Source organism: Watersipora subatra, unplaced genomic scaffold (assembly GCF_963576615.1).
Source record: "Watersipora subatra unplaced genomic scaffold, tzWatSuba1.1 SCAFFOLD_128, whole genome shotgun sequence".
In the NCBI taxonomy this organism is placed as follows: domain Eukaryota; kingdom Metazoa; phylum Bryozoa; class Gymnolaemata; order Cheilostomatida; family Watersiporidae; genus Watersipora; species Watersipora subatra.
Window position 1 is genome coordinate 132769 of NW_027045347.1, and position 17929 is coordinate 150697.

The following is a 17929-nucleotide window of genomic DNA, read 5'->3' on the forward strand; positions in this document are numbered from 1 at the left end:
TTGCCGTCGTAACGTAGATTCCACGTTCCGGTTTGTAAATCGTTTCGAAACTTTTTGACACAATTTACCTTTTAGACTTTTACGCATCCGCGAGTACGGTTTTGTTTCATCACGATCGAAGACGATCGCTCGAGTTTACATTACGAGAATGCGTATTTTGCGGCGAAAGGCCGAGTCGAGTTTCGTTTAGTTATTTATTTTAGCTTTTAGGTAAACTCGTAACGCCGACATACGAGTTGCGCAATTAAAAGAAAATCTTAACGCGAGTTTCTTGAGCTATTACGCCGCGCAAAATGAAAACGAATCGAAATTATATCCTCTTTAAAATGCACAGGTAGCAGCGGCGCATGGCTGGTGAAGATGAGGAGATTGAAGCTAGCCGGATAGCATCAAGTACTAATAATATTCATATTATCCAGTTTCGGCTAAAACCTTTGAATGGAAATGATTTTTTATTTTATATCAAAAGATAGAGCGAATTAAAAGACTTTTAAATGGAAATGATTTTTTATTTTATATCAAAAGATAGAGCGAATTAAAAGACTTTTAAATGGAAATGATTTTTTATTTTATATCAAAAGATAGAGCGAATTAAAAGACTTTTAAATGGAAATGATTTTTTGTTTTAAATCAAGAGATAGAGCGAATTAAAAGACTTTTAAATGGAAATGATTTTTTATTTTACATCAAGAGATAGAGCGAATTAAAAGACTTTCAAGCGGAAATGATTTTTTATTTTACATCAAGAGATAGAGCGAATTAAAAGACTTTCAAGCGGAAATGATTTTTTATTCTATATCAAGAGATAGAGTGAAATAAAGAAGCTTGAAAATTCTAAATTAGTATAATTTTGATAAAAACTAAAGGTCTACAGCACCCGGTATTCCCAGGCGGTCACCCATCCAAGTACTAACCGGGCTCGACGTTGCTTAGCTTCAGTGATCGGACGAGAACTGGCGTTTTCAACGTGATATGGCCGTAGACATTTAGTAAGCTTCAACAGACGCTAATGAGAAACGTGGCAATAATCAGCGAACGCCCATTGGACAATATAGTCACGGCTTGGTGAGCATTATTATAACTCTGCGTTAATAGCGTGTCTCGAAGAGCGCATCAGTGTCTACGGCCATATCACGTTGAAAACGCCAGTTCTCGTCCGATCACTGAAGCTAAGCAACGTCGAGCCCGGTTAGTACTTGGATGGGTGACCGCCTGGGAATACCGGGTGCTGTAGACTTTTTATTTATTTTTACATCTTGCTATCTTCATCGCGATCTTCGCGCTATCTTCATCTACATGTACATGTACATGTACATGTTCATGTACATGAACATGTACTACGTATGCGTTATATATATATACATATACTATGTACTATGTACTATGTACTACGTACGTGTAGTGTGTAACAGTATATATAACTTTGCTGCTGCATTTCCGCGTCAAAACCCTTCTGGCAAGCGTGATCAATTAAAGCGCGACACTTTTTGTAGTCGAAGGATGTACTCTACTCGTGTATAACAAAAACTGTTGCAGCGTCCGATCTCAACATAAAAATAACATATTCTCACTTTTAATCCGAAGAAATCTCTTTTAAAGGAAGTTTGTTACTTTTTCTCGACATAAAGTGACGCGCTATCGTAGATCTTATTAGTTTACCGGCTATCTAATGTCTACGCGTGTAAAGACAGGTGAGTAGAAAGCGCCGTTCTTTGGCTTGTTCTTCTCATCTACGAGTTCGAAAGAAAACAGCCCTACATAGAAAGCTTTTACTTACGCGAACAGGTGTGTTAAAAAGATGTTCACGTCGAACCAAATAAAGCGATGCTTTAGAAATGGTGTAATAGCCTCCAAACGAGTACGCTCGCGTTCGACCGCCGCGCGAGTAGCTTCAACTCCTAACGAAACAATCGTAGTACGTCTACTATATACACGTGTAAATTAGGATTCGTTTGCTCTCTCAACATCTGAAAGAGCGGTTAATCGCGCTGCAACGAAACATTCATGCGTACCATGTAAATTAGGATTCGTTCGCTCTCTCAATATTTGAAAGAGCGGTCAATCGCGCTGCCGGTTATTCGTCCAGCTCGCTCATTAGCTATGAAAAGCTATCGAGTTACTTCGAACGTATAGCTTAAAACTTTGCCATTGCGTAACGAATATTCCCGGCTCAAACGAATCGTTGATATTGTGCAAATTAGGAGTCGTGTGTACTCTCATACTTCGATGGCGTGGTTGTTCGCGCTCGATAATATTCGACTCGTTCACTCATTGGCTAAACGCATAGCGTTCAAGATCTCGCCGATTCGTAAGAAGGTTGCAGGCTCGTTACCGCCGCTTCACGCGCTTTAGATTATTTCGTCAGCATTTTGAAAACTACGGTAAATATTTTCCTTTTAAATAATTATAATTGCGTGGAAATGACCTTACGCGAAAGTAGGCTTTTCGCTAGAGATAGTTCCGCAAAGATAAAAACTGATGGAGCAACCTTAGCTACGCGCTGGCCCGCGCTCATCACCGAACTTAGTTGCCGTCGTAACGTAGATTCCACGTTCCGGTTTGTAAATCGTTTCGAAACTTTTTGACACAATTTACCTTTTAGACTTTTACGCATCCGCGAGTACGGTTTTGTTTCATCACGATCGAAGACGATCGCTCGAGTTTACATTACGAGAATGCGTATTTTGCGGCGAAAGGCCGAGTCGAGTTTCGTTTAGTTATTTATTTTAGCTTTTAGGTAAACTCGTAACGCCGACATACGAGTTGCGCAATTAAAAGAAAATCTTAACGCGAGTTTCTTGAGCTATTACGCCGCGCAAAATGAAAACGAATCGAAATTATATCCTCTTTAAAATGCACGGGTAGCAGCGGCGCATGGCTGGTGAAGATGAGGAGATTGAAGCTAGCCGGATAGCATCAAGTACTAATAATATTCATATTATCCAGTTTCGGCTAAAACCTTTGAATGGAAATGATTTTTTATTTTATATCAAAAGATAGAGCGAATTAAAAGACTTTTAAATGGAAATGATTTTTTATTTTATATCAAAAGATAGAGCGAATTAAAAGACTTTTAAATGGAAATGATTTTTTATTTTATATCAAAAGATAGAGCGAATTAAAAGACTTTTAAATGGAAATGATTTTTTGTTTTAAATCAAGAGATAGAGCGAATTAAAAGACTTTTAAATGGAAATGATTTTTTATTTTACATCAAGAGATAGAGCGAATTAAAAGACTTTCAAGCGGAAATGATTTTTTATTTTACATCAAGAGATAGAGCGAATTAAAAGACTTTCAAGCGGAAATGATTTTTTATTCTATATCAAGAGATAGAGTGAATTAAAGAAGCTTGAAAATTCTAAATTAGTATAATTTTGATAAAAACTAAAGGTCTACAGCACCCGGTATTCCCAGGCGGTCACCCATCCAAGTACTAACCGGGCTCGACGTTGCTTAGCTTCAGTGATCGGACGAGAACTGGCGTTTTCAACGTGATATGGCCGTAGACATTTAGTAAGCTTCAACAGACGCTAATGAGAAACGTGGCAATAATCAGCGAACGCCCATTGGACAATATAGTCACGGCTTGGTGAGCATTATTATAACTCTGCGTTAATAGCGTGTCTCGAAGAGCGCATCAGTGTCTACGGCCATATCACGTTGAAAACGCCAGTTCTCGTCCGATCACTGAAGCTAAGCAACGTCGAGCCCGGTTAGTACTTGGATGGGTGACCGCCTGGGAATACCGGGTGCTGTAGACTTTTTATTTATTTTTACATCTTGCTATCTTCATCGCGATCTTCGCGCTATCTTCATCTACATGTACATGTACATGTACATGTTCATGTACATGAACATGTACTACGTATGCGTTATATATATATACATATACTATGTACTATGTACTATGTACTATGTACTACGTACGTGTAGTGTGTAACAGTATATATAACTTTGCTGCTGCATTTCCGCGTCAAAACCCTTCTGGCAAGCGTGATCAATTAAAGCGCGACACTTTTTGTAGTCGAAGGATGTACTCTACTCGTGTATAACGAAAACTGTTGCAGCGTCCGATCTCAACATAAAAATAACATATTCTCACTTTTAATCCGAAGAAATCTCTTTTAAAGGAAGTTTGTTACTTTTTCTCGACATAAAGTGACGCGCTATCGTAGATCTTATTAGTTTACCGGCTATCTAATGTCTACGCGTGTAAAGACAGGTGAGTAGAAAGCGCCGTTCTTTGGCTTGTTCTTCTCATCTACGAGTTCGAAAGAAAACAGCCCTACATAGAAAGCTTTTACTTACGCGAACAGGTGTGTTAAAAAGATGTTCACGTCGAACCAAATAAAGCGATGCTTTAGAAATGGTGTAATAGCCTCCAAACGAGTACGCTCGCGTTCGACCGCCGCGCGAGTAGCTTCAACTCCTAACGAAACAATCGTAGTACGTCTACTATATACACGTGTAAATTAGGATTCGTTTGCTCTCTCAACATCTGAAAGAGCGGTTAATCGCGCTGCAACGAAACATTCATGCGTACCATGTAAATTAGGATTCGTTCGCTCTCTCAATATTTGAAAGAGCGGTCAATCGCGCTGCCGGTTATTCGTCCAGCTCGCTCATTAGCTATGAAAAGCTATCGAGTTACTTCGAACGTATAGCTTAAAACTTTGCCATTGCGTAACGAATATTCCCGGCTCAAACGAATCGTTGATATTGTGCAAATTAGGAGTCGTGTGTACTCTCATACTTCGATGGCGTGGTTGTTCGCGCTCGATAATATTCGACTCGTTCACTCATTGGCTAAACGCATAGCGCTCAAGATCTCGCCGATTCGTACGAAGGTTGCAGGCTCGTTACCGCCGCTTCACGCGCTTTAGATTATTTCGTCAGCATTTTGAAAACTACGGTAAATATTTTCCTTTTAAATAATTATAATTGCGTGGAAATGACCTTACGCGAAAGTAGGCTTTTCGCTAGAGATAGTTCCGCAAAGATAAAAACTGATGGAGCAACCTTAGCTACGCGCTGGCCCGCGCTCATCACCGAACTTAGTTGCCGTCGTAACGTAGATTCCACGTTCCGGTTTGTAAATCGTTTCGAAACTTTTTGACACAATTTACCTTTTAGACTTTTACGCATCCGCGAGTACGGTTTTGTTTCATCACGATCGAAGACGATCGCTCGAGTTTACATTACGAGAATGCGTATTTTGCGGCGAAAGGCCGAGTCGAGTTTCGTTTAGTTATTTATTTTAGCTTTTAGGTAAACTCGTAACGCCGACATACGAGTTGCGCAATTAAAAGGAAATCTTAACGCGAGTTTCTTGAGCTATTACGCCGCGCAAAATGAAAACGAATCGAAATTATATCCTCTTTAAAATACACGGGTAGCAGCGGCGCATGGCTGGTGAAGATGAGGAGATTGAAGCTAGCCGGATAGCATCAAGTACTAATAATATTCATATTATCCAGTTTCGGCTAAAACCTTTGAATGGAAATGATTTTTTATTTTATATCAAAAGATAGAGCGAATTAAAAGACTTTTAAATGGAAATGATTTTTTATTTTATATCAAAAGATAGAGCGAATTAAAAGACTTTTAAATGGAAATGATTTTTTGTTTTAAATCAAGAGATAGAGCGAATTAAAAGACTTTTAAATGGAAATGATTTTTTATTTTACATCAAGAGATAGAGCGAATTAAAAGACTTTCAAGCGGAAATGATTTTTTATTTTACATCAAGAGATAGAGCGAATTAAAAGACTTTCAAGCGGAAATGATTTTTTATTCTATATCAAGAGATAGAGTGAATTAAAGAAGCTTGAAAATTCTAAATTAGTATAATTTTGATAAAAACTAAAGGTCTACAGCACCCGGTATTCCCAGGCGGTCACCCATCCAAGTACTAACCGGGCTCGACGTTGCTTAGCTTCAGTGATCGGACGAGAACTGGCGTTTTCAACGTGATATGGCCGTAGACATTTAGTAAGCTTCAACAGACGCTAATGAGAAACGTGGCAATAATCAGCGAACGCCCATTGGACAATATAGTCACGGCTTGGTGAGCATTATTATAACTCTGCGTTAATAGCGTGTCTCGAAGAGCGCATCAGTGTCTACGGCCATATCACGTTGAAAACGCCAGTTCTCGTCCGATTACTGAAGCTAAGCAACGTCGAGCCCGGTTAGTACTTGGATGGGTGACCGCCTGGGAATACCGGGTGCTGTAGACTTTTTATTTATTTTTACATCTTGCTATCTTCATCGCGATCTTCGCGCTATCTTCATCTACATGTACATGTACATGTACATGTTCATGTACATGAACATGTACTACGTATGCGTTATATATATATACATATACTATGTACTATGTACTATGTACTATGTACTACGTACGTGTAGTGTGTAACAGTATATATAACTTTGCTGCTGCATTTCCGCGTCAAAACCCTTCTGGCAAGCGTGATCAATTAAAGCGCGACACTTTTTGTAGTCGAAGGATGTACTCTACTCGTGTATAACGAAAACTGTTGCAGCGTCCGATCTCAACATAAAAATAACATATTCTCACTTTTAATCCGAAGAAATCTCTTTTAAAGGAAGTTTGTTACTTTTTCTCGACATAAAGTGACGCGCTATCGTAGATCTTATTAGTTTACCGGCTATCTAATGTCTACGCGTGTAAAGACAGGTGAGTAGAAAGCGCCGTTCTTTGGCTTGTTCTTCTCATCTACGAGTTCGAAAGAAAACAGCCCTACATAGAAAGCTTTTACTTACGCGAACAGGTGTGTTAAAAAGATGTTCACGTCGAACCAAATAAAGCGATGCTTTAGAAATGGTGTAATAGCCTCCAAACGAGTACGCTCGCGTTCGACCGCCGCGCGAGTAGCTTCAACTCCTAACGAAACAATCGTAGTACGTCTACTATATACACGTGTAAATTAGGATTCGTTTGCTCTCTCAACATCTGAAAGAGCGGTTAATCGCGCTGCAACGAAACATTCATGCGTACCATGTAAATTAGGATTCGTTCGCTCTCTCAATATTTGAAAGAGCGGTCAATCGCGCTGCCGGTTATTCGTCCAGCTCGCTCATTAGCTATGAAAAGCTATCGAGTTACTTCGAACGTATAGCTTAAAACTTTGCCATTGCGTAACGAATATTCCCGGCTCAAACGAATCGTTGATATTGTGCAAATTAGGAGTCGTGTGTACTCTCATACTTCGATGGCGTGGTTGTTCGCGCTCGATAATATTCGACTCGTTCACTCATTGGCTAAACGCATAGCGCTCAAGATCTCGCCGATTCGTACGAAGGTTGCAGGCTCGTTACCGCCGCTTCACGCGCTTTAGATTATTTCGTCAGCATTTTGAAAACTACGGTAAATATTTTCCTTTTAAATAATTATAATTGCGTGGAAATGACCTTACGCGAAAGTAGGCTTTTCGCTAGAGATAGTTCCGCAAAGATAAAAACTGATGGAGCAACCTTAGCTACGCGCTGGCCCGCGCTCATCACCGAACTTAGTTGCCGTCGTAACGTAGATTCCACGTTCCGGTTTGTAAATCGTTTCGAAACTTTTTGACACAATTTACCTTTTAGACTTTTACGCATCCGCGAGTACGGTTTTGTTTCATCACGATCGAAGACGATCGCTCGAGTTTACATTACGAGAATGCGTATTTTGCGGCGAAAGGCCGAGTCGAGTTTCGTTTAGTTATTTATTTTAGCTTTTAGGTAAACTCGTAACGCCGACATACGAGTTGCGCAATTAAAAGAAAATCTTAACGCGAGTTTCTTGAGCTATTACGCCGCGCAAAATGAAAACGAATCGAAATTATATCCTCTTTAAAATGCACGGGTAGCAGCGGCGCATGGCTGGTGAAGATGAGGAGATTGAAGCTAGCCGGATAGCATCAAGTACTAATAATATTCATATTATCCAGTTTCGGCTAAAACCTTTGAATGGAAATGATTTTTTATTTTATATCAAAAGATAGAGCGAATTAAAAGACTTTTAAATGGAAATGATTTTTTATTTTATATCAAAAGATAGAGCGAATTAAAAGACTTTTAAATGGAAATGATTTTTTATTTTATATCAAAAGATAGAGCGAATTAAAAGACTTTTAAATGGAAATGATTTTTTGTTTTAAATCAAGAGATAGAGCGAATTAAAAGACTTTTAAATGGAAATGATTTTTTATTTTACATCAAGAGATAGAGCGAATTAAAAGACTTTCAAGCGGAAATGATTTTTTATTTTACATCAAGAGATAGAGCGAATTAAAAGACTTTCAAGCGGAAATGATTTTTTATTCTATATCAAGAGATAGAGTGAATTAAAGAAGCTTGAAAATTCTAAATTAGTATAATTTTGATAAAAACTAAAGGTCTACAGCACCCGGTATTCCCAGGCGGTCACCCATCCAAGTACTAACCGGGCTCGACATTGCTTAGCTTCAGTGATCGGACGAGAACTGGCGTTTTCAACGTGATATGGCCGTAGACATTTAGTAAGCTTCAACAAACGCTAATGAGAAACGTGGCAATAATCAGCGAACGCCCATTGGACAATATAGTCACGGCTTGGTGAGCATTATTATAACTCTGCGTTAATAGCGTGTCTCGAAGAGCGCATCAGTGTCTACGGCCATATCACGTTGAAAACGCCAGTTCTCGTCCGATCACTGAAGCTAAGCAACGTCGAGCCCGGTTAGTACTTGGATGGGTGACCGCCTGGGAATACCGGGTGCTGTAGACTTTTTATTTATTTTTACATCTTGCTATCTTCATCGCGATCTTCGCGCTATCTTCATCTACATGTACATGTACATGTACATGTTCATGTACATGAACATGTACTACGTATGCGTTATATATATATACATATACTATGTACTATGTACTATGTACTATGTACTACGTACGTGTAGTGTGTAACAGTATATATAATTTTGCTGCTGCATTTCCGCGTCAAAACCCTTCTGGCAAGCGTGATCAATTAAAGCGCGACACTTTTTGTAGTCGAAGGATGTACTCTACTCGTGTATAACGAAAACTGTTGCAGCGTCCGATCTCAACATAAAAATAACATATTCTCACTTTTAATCCGAAGAAATCTCTTTTAAAGGAAGTTTGTTACTTTTTCTCGACATAAAGTGACGCGCTATCGTAGATCTTATTAGTTTACCGGCTATCTAATGTCTACGCGTGTAAAGACAGGTGAGTAGAAAGCGCCGTTCTTTGGCTTGTTCTTCTCATCTACGAGTTCGAAAGAAAACAGCCCTACATAGAAAGCTTTTACTTACGCGAACAGGTGTGTTAAAAAGATGTTCACGTCGAACCAAATAAAGCGATGCTTTAGAAATGGTGTAATAGCCTCCAAACGAGTACGCTCGCGTTCGATCGCCGCGCGAGTAGCTTCAACTCCTAACGAAACAATCGTAGTACGTCTACTATATACACGTGTAAATTAGGATTCGTTTGCTCTCTCAACATCTGAAAGAGCGGTTAATCGCGCTGCAACGAAACATTCATGCGTACCATGTAAATTAGGATTCGTTCGCTCTCTCAATATTTGAAAGAGCGGTCAATCGCGCTGCCGGTTATTCGTCCAGCTCGCTCATTAGCTATGAAAAGCTATCGAGTTACTTCGAACGTATAGCTTAAAACTTTGCCATTGCGTAACGAATATTCCCGGCTCAAACGAATCGTTGATATTGTGCAAATTAGGAGTCGTGTGTACTCTCATACTTCGATGGCGTGGTTGTTCGCGCTCGATAATATTCGACTCGTTCACTCATTGGCTAAACGCATAGCGCTCAAGATCTCGCCGATTCGTACGAAGGTTGCAGGCTCGTTACCGCCGCTTCACGCGCTTTAGATTATTTCGTCAGCATTTTGAAAACTACGGTAAATATTCTCCTTTTAAATAATTATAATTGCGTGGAAATGACCTTACGCGAAAGTAGGCTTTTCGCTAGAGATAGTTCCGCAAAGATAAAAACTGATGGAGCAACCTTAGCTACGCGCTGGCCCGCGCTCATCACCGAACATAGTTGCCGTCGTAACGTAGATTCCACGTTCCGGTTTGTAAATCGTTTCGAAACTTTTTGACACAATTTACCTTTTAGACTTTTACGCATCCGCGAGTACGGTTTTGTTTCATCACGATCGAAGACGATCGCTCGAGTTTACATTACGAGAATGCGTATTTTGCGGCGAAAGGCCGAGTCGAGTTTCGTTTAGTTATTTATTTTAGCTTTTAGGTAAACTCGTAACGCCGACATACGAGTTGCGCAATTAAAAGAAAATCTTAACGCGAGTTTCTTGAGCTATTACGCCGCGCAAAATGAAAACGAATCGAAATTATATCCTCTTTAAAATGCACGGGTAGCAGCGGCGCATGGCTGGTGAAGATGAGGAGATTGAAGCTAGCCGGATAGCATCAAGTACTAATAATATTCATATTATCCAGTTTCGGCTAAAACCTTTGAATGGAAATGATTTTTTATTTTATATCAAAAGATAGAGCGAATTAAAAGACTTTTAAATGGAAATGATTTTTTATTTTATATCAAAAGATAGAGCGAATTAAAAGACTTTTAAATGGAAATGATTTTTTATTTTATATCAAAAGATAGAGCGAATTAAAAGACTTTTAAATGGAAATGATTTTTTGTTTTAAATCAAGAGATAGAGCGAATTAAAAGACTTTTAAATGGAAATGATTTTTTATTTTACATCAAGAGATAGAGCGAATTAAAAGACTTTCAAGCGGAAATGATTTTTTATTTTACATCAAGAGATAGAGCGAATTAAAAGACTTTCAAGCGGAAATGATTTTTTATTCTATATCAAGAGATAGAGTGAATTAAAGAAGCTTGAAAATTCTAAATTAGTATAATTTTGATAAAAACTAAAGGTCTACAGCACCCGGTATTCCCAGGCGGTCACCCATCCAAGTACTAACCGGGCTCGACGTTGCTTAGCTTCAGTGATCGGACGAGAACTGGCGTTTTCAACGTGATATGGCCGTAGACATTTAGTAAGCTTCAACAGACGCTAATGAGAAACGTGGCAATAATCAGCGAACGCCCATTGGACAATATAGTCACGGCTTGGTGAGCATTATTATAACTCTGCGTTAATAGCGTGTCTCGAAGAGCGCATCAGTGTCTACGGCCATATCACGTTGAAAACGCCAGTTCTCGTCCGATCACTGAAGCTAAGCAACGTCGAGCCCGGTTAGTACTTGGATGGGTGACCGCCTGGGAATACCGGGTGCTGTAGACTTTTTATTTATTTTTACATCTTGCTATCTTCATCGCGATCTTCGCGCTATCTTCATCTACATGTACATGTACATGTACATGTTCATGTACATGAACATGTACTACGTATGCGTTATATATATATACTATGTACTATGTACTATGTACTATGTACTATGTACTACGTACGTGTAGTGTGTAACAGTATATATAACTTTGCTGCTGCATTTCCGCGTCAAAACCCTTCTGGCAAGCGTGATCAATTAAAGCGCGACACTTTTTGTAGTCGAAGGATGTACTCTACTCGTGTATAACGAAAACTGTTGCAGCGTCCGATCTCAACATAAAAATAACATATTCTCACTTTTAATCCGAAGAAATCTCTTTTAAAGGAAGTTTGTTACTTTTTCTCGACATAAAGTGACGCGCTATCGTAGATCTTATTAGTTTACCGGCTATCTAATGTCTACGCGTGTAAAGACAGGTGAGTAGAAAGCGCCGTTCTTTGGCTTGTTCTTCTCATCTACGAGTTCGAAAGAAAACAGCCCTACATAGAAAGCTTTTACTTACGCGAACAGGTGTGTTAAAAAGATGTTCACGTCGAACCAAATAAAGCGATGCTTTAGAAATGGTGTAATAGCCTCCAAACGAGTACGCTCGCGTTCGACCGCCGCGCGAGTAGCTTCAACTCCTAACGAAACAATCGTAGTACGTCTACTATATACACGTGTAAATTAGGATTCGTTTGCTCTCTCAACATCTGAAAGAGCGGTTAATCGCGCTGCAACGAAACATTCATGCGTACCATGTAAATTAGGATTCGTTCGCTCTCTCAATATTTGAAAGAGCGGTCAATCGCGCTGCCGGTTATTCGTCCAGCTCGCTCATTAGCTATGAAAAGCTATCGAGTTACTTCGAACGTATAGCTTAAAACTTTGCCATTGCGTAACGAATATTCCCGGCTCAAACGAATCGTTGATATTGTGCAAATTAGGAGTCGTGTGTACTCTCATACTTCGATGGCGTGGTTGTTCGCGCTCGATAATATTCGACTCGTTCACTCATTGGCTAAACGCATAGCGCTCAAGATCTCGCCGATTCGTACGAAGGTTGCAGGCTCGTTACCGCCGCTTCACGCGCTTTAGATTATTTCGTCAGCATTTTGAAAACTACGGTAAATATTTTCCTTTTAAATAATTATAATTGCGTGGAAATGACCTTACGCGAAAGTAGGCTTTTCGCTAGAGATAGTTCCGCAAAGATAAAAACTGATGGAGCAACCTTAGCTACGCGCTGGCCCGCGCTCATCACCGAACTTAGTTGCCGTCGTAACGTAGATTCCACGTTCCGGTTTGTAAATCGTTTCGAAACTTTTTGACACAATTTACCTTTTAGACTTTTACGCATCCGCGAGTACGGTTTTGTTTCATCACGATCGAAGACGATCGCTCGAGTTTACATTACGAGAATGCGTATTTTGCGGCGAAAGGCCGAGTCGAGTTTCGTTTAGTTATTTATTTTAGCTTTTAGGTAAACTCGTAACGCCGACATACGAGTTGCGCAATTAAAAGAAAATCTTAACGCGAGTTTCTTGAGCTATTACGCCGCGCAAAATGAAAACGAATCGAAATTATATCCTCTTTAAAATGCACGGGTAGCAGCGGCGCATGGCTGGTGAAGATGAGGAGATTGAAGCTAGCCGGATAGCATCAAGTACTAATAATATTCATATTATCCAGTTTCGGCTAAAACCTTTGAATGGAAATGATTTTTTATTTTATATCAAAAGATAGAGCGAATTAAAAGACTTTTAAATGGAAATGATTTTTTATTTTATATCAAAAGATAGAGCGAATTAAAAGACTTTTAAATGGAAATGATTTTTTATTTTATATCAAAAGATAGAGCGAATTAAAAGACTTTTAAATGGAAATGATTTTTTGTTTTAAATCAAGAGATAGAGCGAATTAAAAGACTTTTAAATGGAAATGATTTTTTATTTTACATCAAGAGATAGAGCGAATTAAAAGACTTTCAAGCGGAAATGATTTTTTATTTTACATCAAGAGATAGAGCGAATTAAAAGACTTTCAAGCGGAAATGATTTTTTATTCTATATCAAGAGATAGAGTGAATTAAAGAAGCTTGAAAATTCTAAATTAGTATAATTTTGATAAAAACTAAAGGTCTACAGCACCCGGTATTCCCAGGCGGTCACCCATCCAAGTACTAACCGGGCTCGACGTTGCTTAGCTTCAGTGATCGGACGAGAACTGGCGTTTTCAACGTGATATGGCCGTAGACATTTAGTAAGCTTCAACAGACGCTAATGAGAAACGTGGCAATAATCAGCGAACGCCCATTGGACAATATAGTCACGGCTTGGTGAGCATTATTATAACTCTGCGTTAATAGCGTGTCTCGAAGAGCGCATCAGTGTCTACGGCCATATCACGTTGAAAACGCCAGTTCTCGTCCGATCACTGAAGCTAAGCAACGTCGAGCCCGGTTAGTACTTGGATGGGTGACCGCCTGGGAATACCGGGTGCTGTAGACTTTTTATTTATTTTTACATCTTGCTATCTTCATCGCGATCTTCGCGCTATCTTCATCTACATGTACATGTACATGTACATGTTCATGTACATGAACATGTACTACGTATGCGTTATATATATATACATATACTATGTACTATGTACTATGTACTATGTACTACGTACGTGTAGTGTGTAACAGTATATATAACTTTGCTGCTGCATTTCCGCGTCAAAACCCTTCTGGCAAGCGTGATCAATTAAAGCGCGACACTTTTTGTAGTCGAAGGATGTACTCTACTCGTGTATAACGAAAACTGTTGCAGCGTCCGATCTCAACATAAAAATAACATATTCTCACTTTTAATCCGAAGAAATCTCTTTTAAAGGAAGTTTGTTACTTTTTCTCGACATAAAGTGACGCGCTATCGTAGATCTTATTAGTTTACCGGCTATCTAATGTCTACGCGTGTAAAGACAGGTGAGTAGAAAGCGCCGTTCTTTGGCTTGTTCTTCTCATCTACGAGTTCGAAAGAAAACAGCCCTACATAGAAAGCTTTTACTTACGCGAACAGGTGTGTTAAAAAGATGTTCACGTCGAACCAAATAAAGCGATGCTTTAGAAATGGTGTAATAGCCTCCAAACGAGTACGCTCGCGTTCGACCGCCGCGCGAGTAGCTTCAACTCCTAACGAAACAATCGTAGTACGTCTACTATATACACGTGTAAATTAGGATTCGTTTGCTCTCTCAACATCTGAAAGAGCGGTTAATCGCGCTGCAACGAAACATTCATGCGTACCATGTAAATTAGGATTCGTTCGCTCTCTCAATATTTGAAAGAGCGGTCAATCGCGCTGCCGGTTATTCGTCCAGCTCGCTCATTAGCTATGAAAAGCTATCGAGTTACTTCGAACGTATAGCTTAAAACTTTGCCATTGCGTAACGAATATTCCCGGCTCAAACGAATCGTTGATATTGTGCAAATTAGGAGTCGTGTGTACTCTCATACTTCGATGGCGTGGTTGTTCGCGCTCGATAATATTCGACTCGTTCACTCATTGGCTAAACGCATAGCGTTCAAGATCTCGCCGATTCGTACGAAGGTTGCAGGCTCGTTACCGCCGCTTCACGCGCTTTAGATTATTTCGTCAGCATTTTGAAAACTACGGTAAATATTTTCCTTTTAAATAATTATAATCGCGTGGAAATGACCTTACGCGAAAGTAGGCTTTTCGCTAGAGATAGTTCCGCAAAGATAAAAACTGATGGAGCAACCTTAGCTACGCGCTGGCCCGCGCTCATCACCGAACTTAGTTGCCGTCGTAACGTAGATTCCACGTTCCGGTTTGTAAATCGTTTCGAAACTTTTTGACACAATTTACCTTTTAGACTTTTACGCATCCGCGAGTACGGTTTTGTTTCATCACGATCGAAGACGATCGCTCGAGTTTACATTACGAGAATGCGTATTTTGCGGCGAAAGGCCGAGTCGAGTTTCGTTTAGTTATTTATTTTAGCTTTTAGGTAAACTCGTAACGCCGACATACGAGTTGCGCAATTAAAAGGAAATCTTAACGCGAGTTTCTTGAGCTATTACGCCGCGCAAAATGAAAACGAATCGAAATTATATCCTCTTTAAAATGCACGGGTAGCAGCGGCGCATGGCTGGTGAAGATGAGGAGATTGAAGCTAGCCGGATAGCATCAAGTACTAATAATATTCATATTATCCAGTTTCGGCTAAAACCTTTGAATGGAAATGATTTTTTATTTTATATCAAAAGATAGAGCGAATTAAAAGACTTTTAAATGGAAATGATTTTTTATTTTATATCAAAAGATAGAGCGAATTAAAAGACTTTTAAATGGAAATGATTTTTTATTTTATATCAAAAGATAGAGCGAATTAAAAGACTTTTAAATGGAAATGATTTTTTGTTTTAAATCAAGAGATAGAGCGAATTAAAAGACTTTTAAATGGAAATGATTTTTTATTTTACATCAAGAGATAGAGCGAATTAAAAGACTTTCAAGCGGAAATGATTTTTTATTTTACATCAAGAGATAGAGCGAATTAAAAGACTTTCAAGCGGAAATGATTTTTTATTCTATATCAAGAGATAGAGTGAATTAAAGAAGCTTGAAAATTCTAAATTAGTATAATTTTGATAAAAACTAAAGGTCTACAGCACCCGGTATTCCCAGGCGGTCACCCATCCAAGTACTAACCGGGCTCGACGTTGCTTAGCTTCAGTGATCGGACGAGAACTGGCGTTTTCAACGTGATATGGCCGTAGACATTTAGTAAGCTTCAACAGACGCTAATGAGAAACGTGGCAATAATCAGCGAACGCCCATTGGACAATATAGTCACGGCTTGGTGAGCATTATTATAACTCTGCGTTAATAGCGTGTCTCGAAGAGCGCATCAGTGTCTACGGCCATATCACGTTGAAAACGCCAGTTCTCGTCCGATCACTGAAGCTAAGCAACGTCGAGCCCGGTTAGTACTTGGATGGGTGACCGCCTGGGAATACCGGGTGCTGTAGACTTTTTATTTATTTTTACATCTTGCTATCTTCATCGCGATCTTCGCGCTATCTTCATCTACATGTACATGTACATGTACATGTTCATGTACATGAACATGTACTACGTATGCGTTATATATATATACATATACTATGTACTATGTACTATGTACTATGTACTATGTACTACGTACGTGTAGTGTGTAACAGTATATATAACTTTGCTGCTGCATTTCCGCGTCAAAACCCTTCTGGCAAGCGTGATCAATTAAAGCGCGACACTTTTTGTAGTCGAAGGATGTACTCTACTCGTGTATAACGAAAACTGTTGCAGCGTCCGATCTCAACATAAAAATAACATATTCTCACTTTTAATCCGAAGAAATCTCTTTTAAAGGAAGTTTGTTACTTTTTCTCGACATAAAGTGACGCGCTATCGTAGATCTTATTAGTTTACCGGCTATCTAATGTCTACGCGTGTAAAGACAGGTGAGTAGAAAGCGCCGTTCTTTGGCTTGTTCTTCTCATCTACGAGTTCGAAAGAAAACAGCCCTACATAGAAAGCTTTTACTTACGCGAACAGGTGTGTTAAAAAGATGTTCACGTCGAACCAAATAAAGCGATGCTTTAGAAATGGTGTAATAGCCTCCAAACGAGTACGCTCGCGTTCGACCGCCGCGCGAGTAGCTTCAACTCCTAACGAAACAATCGTAGTACGTCTACTATATACACGTGTAAATTAGGATTCGTTTGCTCTCTCAACATCTGAAAGAGCGGTTAATCGCGCTGCAACGAAACATTCATGCGTACCATGTAAATTAGGATTCGTTCGCTCTCTCAATATTTGAAAGAGCGGTCAATCGCGCTGCCGGTTATTCGTCCAGCTCGCTCATTAGCTATGAAAAGCTATCGAGTTACTTCGAACGTATAGCTTAAAACTTTGCCATTGCGTAACGAATATTCCCGGCTCAAACGAATCGTTGATATTGTGCAAATTAGGAGTCGTGTGTACTCTCATACTTCGATGGCGTGGTTGTTCGCGCTCGATAATATTCGACTCGTTCACTCATTGGCTAAACGCATAGCGCTCAAGATCTCGCCGATTCGTACGAAGGTTGCAGGCTCGTTACCGCCGCTTCACGCGCTTTAGATTATTTCGTCAGCATTTTGAAAACTACGGTAAATATTTTCCTTTTAAATAATTATAATCGCGTGGAAATGACCTTACGCGAAAGTAGGCTTTTCGCTAGAGATAGTTCCGCAAAGATAAAAACTGATGGAGCAACCTTAGCTACGCGCTGGCCCGCGCTCATCACCGAACTTAGTTGCCGTCGTAACGTAGATTCCACGTTCCGGTTTGTAAATCGTTTCGAAACTTTTTGACACAATTTACCTTTTAGACTTTTACGCATCCGCGAGTACGGTTTTGTTTCATCACGATCGAAGACGATCGCTCGAGTTTACATTACGAGAATGCGTATTTTGCGGCGAAAGGCCGAGTCGAGTTTCGTTTAGTTATTTATTTTAGCTTTTAGGTAAACTCGTAACGCCGACATACGAGTTGCGCAATT

General features: G+C 39.6%; 14 non-coding genes across 14 annotated transcripts; 7 read left to right on the plus strand and 7 right to left on the minus strand.

Moving 5' to 3' along the window:
* Positions 1–865: 865 nt before the first annotated feature.
* LOC137410361 (5S ribosomal RNA) lies at positions 866–984 on the minus strand. Its single transcript, XR_010981166.1, has one exon. It is a non-coding gene; the product is annotated as a 5S ribosomal RNA (ribosomal RNA).
* Positions 985–1118: 134 nt separating this feature from the next.
* Positions 1119–1237, plus strand: LOC137410284 (5S ribosomal RNA). Its single transcript, XR_010981093.1, has one exon. It is a non-coding gene; the product is annotated as a 5S ribosomal RNA (ribosomal RNA).
* A 2155-nt stretch (positions 1238–3392) lies between these two features.
* On the minus strand, positions 3393–3511 carry LOC137410363 (5S ribosomal RNA). Its single transcript, XR_010981168.1, has one exon. It is a non-coding gene; the product is annotated as a 5S ribosomal RNA (ribosomal RNA).
* A 134-nt stretch (positions 3512–3645) lies between these two features.
* LOC137410285 (5S ribosomal RNA) lies at positions 3646–3764 on the plus strand. Its single transcript, XR_010981094.1, has one exon. It is a non-coding gene; the product is annotated as a 5S ribosomal RNA (ribosomal RNA).
* A 2106-nt stretch (positions 3765–5870) lies between these two features.
* On the minus strand, positions 5871–5989 carry LOC137410364 (5S ribosomal RNA). The gene has a single exon (XR_010981169.1). It is a non-coding gene; the product is annotated as a 5S ribosomal RNA (ribosomal RNA).
* A 134-nt stretch (positions 5990–6123) lies between these two features.
* LOC137410325 (5S ribosomal RNA) lies at positions 6124–6242 on the plus strand. The gene has a single exon (XR_010981132.1). It is a non-coding gene; the product is annotated as a 5S ribosomal RNA (ribosomal RNA).
* Positions 6243–8404: 2162 nt separating this feature from the next.
* On the minus strand, positions 8405–8523 carry LOC137410310 (5S ribosomal RNA). Its single transcript, XR_010981118.1, has one exon. It is a non-coding gene; the product is annotated as a 5S ribosomal RNA (ribosomal RNA).
* A 134-nt stretch (positions 8524–8657) lies between these two features.
* On the plus strand, positions 8658–8776 carry LOC137410286 (5S ribosomal RNA). The gene has a single exon (XR_010981095.1). It is a non-coding gene; the product is annotated as a 5S ribosomal RNA (ribosomal RNA).
* Positions 8777–10938: 2162 nt separating this feature from the next.
* LOC137410366 (5S ribosomal RNA) lies at positions 10939–11057 on the minus strand. The gene has a single exon (XR_010981170.1). It is a non-coding gene; the product is annotated as a 5S ribosomal RNA (ribosomal RNA).
* A 134-nt stretch (positions 11058–11191) lies between these two features.
* LOC137410287 (5S ribosomal RNA) lies at positions 11192–11310 on the plus strand. The gene has a single exon (XR_010981096.1). It is a non-coding gene; the product is annotated as a 5S ribosomal RNA (ribosomal RNA).
* A 2163-nt stretch (positions 11311–13473) lies between these two features.
* On the minus strand, positions 13474–13592 carry LOC137410367 (5S ribosomal RNA). The gene has a single exon (XR_010981171.1). It is a non-coding gene; the product is annotated as a 5S ribosomal RNA (ribosomal RNA).
* A 134-nt stretch (positions 13593–13726) lies between these two features.
* Positions 13727–13845, plus strand: LOC137410288 (5S ribosomal RNA). The gene has a single exon (XR_010981097.1). It is a non-coding gene; the product is annotated as a 5S ribosomal RNA (ribosomal RNA).
* Positions 13846–16007: 2162 nt separating this feature from the next.
* On the minus strand, positions 16008–16126 carry LOC137410368 (5S ribosomal RNA). The gene has a single exon (XR_010981172.1). It is a non-coding gene; the product is annotated as a 5S ribosomal RNA (ribosomal RNA).
* A 134-nt stretch (positions 16127–16260) lies between these two features.
* On the plus strand, positions 16261–16379 carry LOC137410289 (5S ribosomal RNA). Its single transcript, XR_010981098.1, has one exon. It is a non-coding gene; the product is annotated as a 5S ribosomal RNA (ribosomal RNA).
* Positions 16380–17929: the final 1550 nt, after the last annotated feature.